The sequence below is a fragment of the Fomitiporia mediterranea genome (genome assembly GCF_000271605.1).
Source record: "Fomitiporia mediterranea MF3/22 unplaced genomic scaffold FOMMEscaffold_11, whole genome shotgun sequence".
In the NCBI taxonomy this organism is placed as follows: Eukaryota; Fungi; Basidiomycota; class Agaricomycetes; order Hymenochaetales; family Hymenochaetaceae; genus Fomitiporia; species Fomitiporia mediterranea.
Window position 1 is genome coordinate 1,786,004 of NW_006760396.1, and position 8,644 is coordinate 1,794,647.

Below are 8,644 nucleotides of genomic sequence, written 5' to 3' on the forward strand. Positions count from 1 at the left end.
TGTAAGTACTTGTGTACCTAGGTAATAGCATTGTTGCTCTGTATACCTGTAGTTCCATAATCTCAATGGAAGTATGTCCTGGATTGTGTAGATTGAATATTGATGTTGTCCAACGTCTACAAGTCTGTCTATTCGACTTATCTCTCCTCTGAAGCATTGTATTGATTGCCCATAATGCTGTATGCTCTGTTGTCTGACCATAAGTCCTGTTTCTGGTACAATTACCTGTCCTGAATCTATTCTGTATTGAATATCTTGTCTCACAGCTGTAGTTTATTGATATTAACATGCATTTTGTACTTTCTGATCTTACAATTGTGTCTGAATACTCATTAATATCTTAAGTATAAGTCCTGACTTTCTGTTCTGTCAGAATGCACTGTGTGCATAACTGTGCAATTGATCTGTTCCTTCTTATAGCTGATTGTTTTGTCTGTAGACTATATGCTGTTAATAATTCCCATGTAAAGCTAATAAGTTCTTACTTTCGTCTCGAATAGATGGTCCTGAATAGCAAATATCTATCACTGACAATGTAGTCCTGTATTCTCTGAAGCTTGTAGACAAATTCAAAGTCAATTCGTGATGTTCTCTTTGTTCTATGTGTCTGACTTAGTAAAATTGTGTGTACTGTAAATTTTACTAAACAAATAGCAAAACTAACTCTGTCTGAAAGTCCTGGGTAACTTCTAAGTCTTGAAGTAGGTCTTCTCAAATACTTAACTTTGTAATTTCAAGGTCTACTGAGTAGTAGAACAGTGTGTATTGAAGCAATCGTTCTCCTGTTGTCTGGTTCATCAATCCTATGCTTCTGACACAGGTTGCAATTGAAATCATTGCTCACAATCGTATTCTTGTAGTGTAGTCGTTCTCTGTAATATGCAAATGTATTCCTAGACGTACTGTGTGCTTGAAACAAATATTCAAGTCTTCCTGTGCTTTTGCTAGCGTTCCTGACATGTAGTGGAGTCCTGGTAATGCAAAATGTATGCTGAAGTATGTACCTCTTGCCCTCCCAGCGAAATATGAATGCATTTTCGTTGTAGGATCTCTGAATTCGTTCTGAATCTTCTATTCAATGTCTGAATGGGTTTCCTTCATGATTTCAGTATTTGAAACCTTGTACAAAGTCTGTTTCCAATAGTAATTGAGCTATATTGTCCATATTCTGTGATACATTCCAGTATTGTGTTTCTGTGTTGCTTTCGAATACTGAATTCCATTGCTCATGTTCCTCAATAATAATACCATTCTCATAATGTTTGAATACCTGTCTGTCAATTTTTGTATCCAATTTGTGTGCCAATTGAATGAATTCTTACAAATTCAATTGTTCATTACTCTAGGGTGATGTTTCTGGTATTGTCTGCTGAATATCCAACTTGCTGAGTACTTTTACTTTGTCTAGTGCCTTGAGTCAATGTATGGTACTCCTAGTAGACTTGTCCTCCGTTTGGAGGTCCAATTCTATGTCTTTGCAAATTATTCTAGCCTTCCTACTATGTGGATGTACTACTATTGTGTCTTCTAGCAATGTTTTCTGAAGGAAACTGGTCCTATACTCAATATATGTACTGTATTTTCTTTCTAAAAGCTGAGATATGCTAGTCTACGTCTGATATAACCTTTCTGGGTCATCATTGCTATATTTTGAAGCATAATTCTCTATGTATCAAGTTGTCTTTTGCATAATTCCTAAGTCCTTGTATGCTAACACATGTACTGTAGCCTCAATATCCTGTAGATTGTATCTCTTGATGTTCTTGAATGTCATAACAATTCTTAGACAACTAGTCTGTCTTTTGATGAGTACTGAATATCCTGATACGTATTCTGATACTTTGGTATTGATTTTCCAAACGAAATGCGTCTCCTGAGGTCTGTTGTATGCTGAATGCCTAGTAAATCCAATATCTAATGATAGAAACGAATATTCCTTGGTTTCCTTACTTTGCTCTGTGAGATCACTGACTGTTCTTAGTCCTATAGGGTCTTCTATAATCTTTCTGAGCTTCTGAAGCAGTAGTGTAGTCATTGCTTTCAATTCTGTAGTGATACTGAATCTTCTAGTGCAGATATGATACTTTCTCTTGAATTGCAATTGTTTTTGCCAAGTATCCTAGTGTATTTCTCTGCAAAACTGACATTCTTTGTCCTTATTACTGAGTGATTTCATCTGTCTAATGACTCTGAGAGGTAGTTGTGGCATGTCCACTATTTCCTGATACAATTCTGTATTGTAATTGTCAATTACCTGTGTAAGTTCCTTAGTTTCTCAATTGAAACTGTTGATATCCTTGATGTATGCCTCTGAGACTTGTTCTCCTGTCTTTGATAAACGTATTACACTGTTAATCCATAGTATAGATGTATCAAATCCTGTAGAAATGTTGTACTGAATAAGAATCACTGTTCCTAGTGTGATATTACAGTTATCCAACTGCCTGATATCAAAGTGCTGTATCAATTTCCTTAAACTGTATTTCATTCTTACAATGGTACAGTAGTTTATCCTTGATCCTGACCTGTGTACTCTTGATTGAGTAAGTAGTGTTTTGCCTAGAATGACTTTTCTAACACTAATTCAGTCTGCAACTCTGGTGTGTGTGAAATCTACTAGTACTAAAGTATTCATTGTCACTGTCATGATTTTGTTGCTAATTCCAACTGTAGATCCTGTGGAATTTATCACAAATACCTTATGATCCTTTGTATACACTGTATACTGTTCAACTGTGTTGAAATCACTGAAATATGTGGCTATTAGGTGCATATATGTGTGATATACTGATCTGCATGAGTAGTTACACACACAGCTGTATGCATCATCACATGATAAGTATTTTTTATTGACTGAAAGCTCATGTATACACTCAAACAATTCAGAATCGAAATTGTTCTCTAGTGCTAAGGTTCTCCAATCATCAGTTATGTCCATGGATGAATATGACATGTTCCTGAATGAAATATACTGTTGTACTATATCAATATACTGTAAAAATGTGTTCTTGTCCTCAAATGAGTACTCATTTGCTTGCTTACAATAGTGTTTACTCATTAAATGCGTCTCTGAGTGCTTAGGTATATAGAATATATCATGCCAATGTTGACTCCTGAGTGTCTTGTCACATTTCCAATCCAGAAGATATAATATTCCTTTCTCAAAGCATCTCTGTGTGCCAAAACATACTGTTTCTTTGTTGTTACAGTGGAAATGTCTGTTCCTGTGTCTGTATCTTTGTATTGAATGCTCTTTTACTCTCACTAGAGTATATACAAATAGAATCTGTACTTCTATGTAGTCTGAGCATAATGACAGTCTTAAATCATGCTTTCCTATGCCTGATACCTGTTGTAGAGTGTTGAATTCTTTGCTAAACATGTATAAGTCTTCCTCTAGAGTTCTCAATTCATACTCACAGTCTGTAGAGCATGCCTGCTGTACCAGTGGATATATTCGAAATATAGAAAATGGTGGAATGTTTGTATACCTGTCCATACTCGAATTCCAATAGCTTCCATTTCCTAGCATTCTTGTACTCCTTCCTAGTGTAGCATAATCAATTTCCAAGATCTCTGAAGGTAATCCAGCTTCTGAGATATACTGAGCTCCTTCTGTACTATGTGTACAACCATTTGTGACATAATACGAGTCTTGCTTTTGATTGAAACATTGTACTTTCTCTAGTACATAGCCTGATTCTTCTTGTATACACTTTTGAATGCTTGTAAGACCAATTCTTGTATTCTTGTCATGTGTATGCCCATTATAGTCTGTACAATTCAATTTGAAGTCTTCTGGTTTGCTGCTCACTCTGAGTCTTATACTGTAAGACTGTATACACTGCCTGATATGATTATAGTTGCTATAACCATTCTTTTTGTCCTTAGATTGAATCTTATACCTATTCCAGTAGTTTCTATGTGCATTTCTTCACTGTAGGTCTTCCTGAAGGTCTTCTCCATAGTACTTAGAGTAAAATATATGCCTGGTATTTGCATATCTTGAAATTTCAAGTTCTTTACTCATTTTCTCAGTATTTTTGAGCCTAACAATGAAATTTCTGCCTGAAACTGTGTGCAGATTCTAATAAACCAATAGCAAATGTTGTTTGTACTTGGAATGTAGTCTATTCCATGCCTGACTAGTCATTTCCCTTGTAGAAACATGTCTTGAGAGTGTATCTTGCTCCTCTGGATGGCATTTGTGTTCTTACATGCCTCTAGGTCCTCTCTGTGTGTAGAACTCTTCTGGTACTGTTCCTGATATCTCACTGATGAAATAATCATCATCTAATCCGTTCAAAGATAGCAAAGGTGTCTGCCTAGCATTATTCATACTGTTTCTCTGTAGATAATGGTCCATAACACTTTCTTTACTGAAACTGTATGCCATTCTTGCTCACACTTGAGAAATGCATTGTAAAACCATTTGTTTCACATATTGACTAACTTCTGAAATGTATTCACTGTATTTCCAAAGACTGGTTTCTCTGAGATCTTTTGTAGAAACAATGTGTGTTGTGTATTGCATCTGTATGTCTGCTTTAAGGAATTCTCTGTTTCCTTTCCTGCTCTTAGAATGCTTGAGCCTCTTAGTACCTGTAGTTTCACTCGTATAAGCCTCTGTGGCTTCCAATACCATATCTCTAATGTTTCCTTGATTGTTGCTGACTTTTGTGCTTGATTTTGACAAGTTTGCTGAGTAAAACAAGTCTGGTAGGTAGTTCTGGTCTGTTTCTAAACACATGATCCAATAGTTCACAGTTTCTGTACTCAATATTGCTTGATCTATGTACCTTTTCCTTGTGATGTTACCTGAAGTCTTTCCATACATGAATATAGTTGTACACAATGTAGTTACACTATGTAGTTTGCCTGTATCTTGTGTGGTTGTATTTCTGCACTTGAATCTATTCTTATGCTTGCTATGCCTGATAGGAGTTACTGTACTGTGGCAATTTCTGCCTGTTCTGTTCTCACTCTCTTTCTTACTTTCTGAATCATGATGTCCATCATGTAGAGTGTTCATATGAACTGGTTTAATGTTCATAGGTGGTGTATCCGAATTTATATTACTTCTTACAATCCAAGTGTACATAAATCCTTGTTCTGCCAAAATGAGGTGACTATATGTGTGCTTCTGTACCTGTAGCACTTTCTTGACATCTGTACCTTTACCAATAGTGCAAGGTAAGTCCTTCTCTACCTTTTCTGCCTTTGAGCTATGTGTATTTTTTAGGAAACAAAGTAATATTTTGTTGACAGCCTGGGGAGTCTTGACACAACTCTCAATTCTGAGGGTCATTGCCTAATGTTCTAATGCTTAAATAAATTCAATCTCTTTGAATTTGACTCTCTGTACTGTGGATTCAATCTTGCTGTGATCTCTCAATACTGTCTGATCATTGTTCCTAGTGCCTAAAGCTCTGCACTTGTTTGCTTTCACTTTCTTCCTATGATTTGAGGAATTCTTGCCTGGATCTTTCTTTCTGGTCAAATTTCTGAGCTGTTCTTCAGGTTTACTTTGCAATTCTGTTAGCAAATACTGATTTCCTGTAGCAAGCTTCTTGTCTAAGCATGTCACTGAATGTTTGGCATCATTTCATTTGCTTTCCTGCAATGTTCTGCATTTCTTTAGTATGTTCCAATAGGCTTCACCTTTGTTTGTTGTAAGAGTTTCCTTCTCCTTCTCCTGATACATTCTATCAAATCTATGTGTTTTCTTGTTCAAGTTGTCAATGTCTATCTTGCAATGGAAGGGACTAACTAGTTTACTAGTATATATCAATGTATCTAGTCTATTTGTACCTTTGAACATTCTCTTTGCCTACTGGAATGAATCCTCTCAATGCAGGGTAATGTTACAATGCCTGAATCCTTGTTGGCAAACTGATTTCTCAGTGTTGGCCTCTATTAATTGATTGACTGAATCCTTGAAGCTAATTGCCTGTTCTCTGTGAACTCAATCACTAAAAAGCTTGATAGTAATTGCCTGAGTGCTACTGCTAGCTAAATATATTTGTTCTCTGTAAACTTGACTGACTGAACCATCAATGTCAATTGCCTGTACTTGACTGCTCAAATCCTCAATGCTAGTCCTCTGAGTACTAATGCTAGCTATTCTTATGATGAGTGGACTTCCTATGATGTGCTTCTGTCTAACTATATGTGCTTTTGCAGTACTCATTACCTGTCTTTCTTGTATGCTAAGTAAAGTTGAAAGCCTTCTGCCTCTGATAGGTAAGGTCTTATATCTTATGATCAGGTCTTCAGGACGCCTCCAATCTTCTGTGATTGAGGTCTTACCTCCTGGTGATGTGAGGGGTTCTTTTGGACTAGAGCACCATTCCAAAATCACTGTTAGATACTCTCTAGCAACATACTTGCTCTTGTCAGTCAATACTAATGGATCCTTTTTGTCCTGGTATGCAAGCTTGCTTGTGTCTTTCTTGTCTCTTGTATGTACTAATTGTTCACTTGTATAATTGCTCAATTCCTTGACTGCAATCTGATGGTTCTTTCCTAAGACTTTGCTAGCAAAAAGCTTAACACTAGTCTCATCCTGGGTGTGGTTTGCATACATTTGTAACAATTGCACTCTTGTACTGAGTGTGCACAAGCACACTCCTTGCTATGAAGGTGTTGTGGGTGCTTGTAAGTGTTTTTTTCGTTATTAGTTAGCCTACTTGTATCTACTATATGTGTAACTACATATATAAAGAGTCTTCAGGCTAAGGGTTAGGGGATTCTTTTCCCCTTCTTAATGCTCAATTACTGATTACCCCAGTCAGTGTATTGAGTGTGCTGGTAAAGAAGAGAATCTTCCTCATGTAAGGCTATTCTACATATCCTTACATATTTTTGACTGTATAAATCAATCCCTATTGATCCTGCTGGGTTGTGAGTGTTGTCTAGGGTCTGATCAACCCTTAGCATTGTCTCATTGCCTGGTGTGAAGAGCAAGTGAGTTTTGAAAGAGATTTGTAGAGAGAGACAGTGACTACTTACTGGTTGGCCCCTAGTGAGCAAAAATGATCTAGAGTATAGTAAAACACTTCCTGATTACAACAAAAACCCCTATTAATATGGTTCAATGTCTTATACATTGCAAGGACCTTCCCAAGGACAATGTTGAAGATGCTGAGCACACATATCCAGGTTTAGAGAACATAGTGAGTAGTGCTAACACAAATGCTAGACATTTAAACTACCTAGGTACTACTTCCTACCTCAAGACAGTGATTTTGATGCTGAAAGGCAACCTCATTGTTCCAGTAAGCTCATATTTGTCTAACAAAGTCCTTACCATTGTCTCAAAGCACAAGTCCTTGTCCCTTATAGGCTTAAGGCAAAACCAATCACAATCCAGTAATAAGTCCATGTCTATTACAGGCTGGTAGCATGCTGATGATCTACCAGGACATAAGACATTGTCTCTTAGAGGCTGGATACAACCTGAAGACCTATTACTACTGAAATACCATAGTTACATTTGTATAGCAGTACATAGAACAGAGACTGAGTGAATGAGCATACATATAGGTAGTACAAAGGGTGAAATGCATGCAAACCACACCCAGGATGAGACTAGCATTAAGCTTTTCACTAGCAAAGTCTTAGGAAAGAACTATCAGATCACAGTCAAGGAATTGAGCAATCATACAAGTGAACAATTAGTATGTACAAGAGACAAGAAAGACACAAGCAAGCTTGCATACCAGGACAAAAAGGATCCATTAGTATTGACTAACAAGAGTGAGTATGTTGCTAGAGAGTATCTAACAGTGATTTTGGAATGGTGCCCTAGTCCAAAAGAACTCCTCACATTGCCAGGAGGTAAGACCTTGATCACAGAAGATTGGAGGCATTCTAAAGACCTGATCATGAGATATAAGACCTTACCTATTAGAGGCAGAAGGCTTTCGACTTTACTTAGCATATAAGAAAGACAGGTAATGAGTACTGCAAAAGCACATATAGTTAGACAGAAGCACATCATAGGAAGTCCACTCATCATAAGAATAGCTAGCATTGGTACTCAGAGGACTAGCATTGAGGATTCGAGCAGTCAAGTACAGGCAATTGACATTGATGGTTCAGTCAGGCAAGTTCACAGAGAACAAATATATTTAGCTAGCAGCAGTACTCAGGCAATTGCTATCAAGCTTTTTAGTGATTGAGTTCACAGAGAACAGGCAATTAGCTTCAAGGATTCAGTCAATCAATTAATAGAGGCCAACACTGAGAAATCAGTTTGCCAACAAGGATTCAGGCATTGCAACATTACTGTAAGGATAGGTATACTAGCCTTACGCGAAGATTCTCTCTTTACCAGCGCACTCAACTACTGACTGGGATAACCTAGTAATCGAGCGCCGAGAAGGAGAAAGAATCCCCTAACCCTTAGCTCGAAAACCCTTTATATATGCGTATACACGTGTAGTAGGATACAGGGTAGTCTAGTAAACAAAAAGGAAAACACCCACAAGCACCTACAACACATGTCGCGCAAATGCGCAGGTAGCGCAATCGTTACACTCGCCCTCCAGCATTTAATCCTAAATGCTAAGGGAGTTAGTACCGGAATAAACGAAATAACAACACAAAAACGAAAGAAAACGTTAGTAACTTACAACGAAGT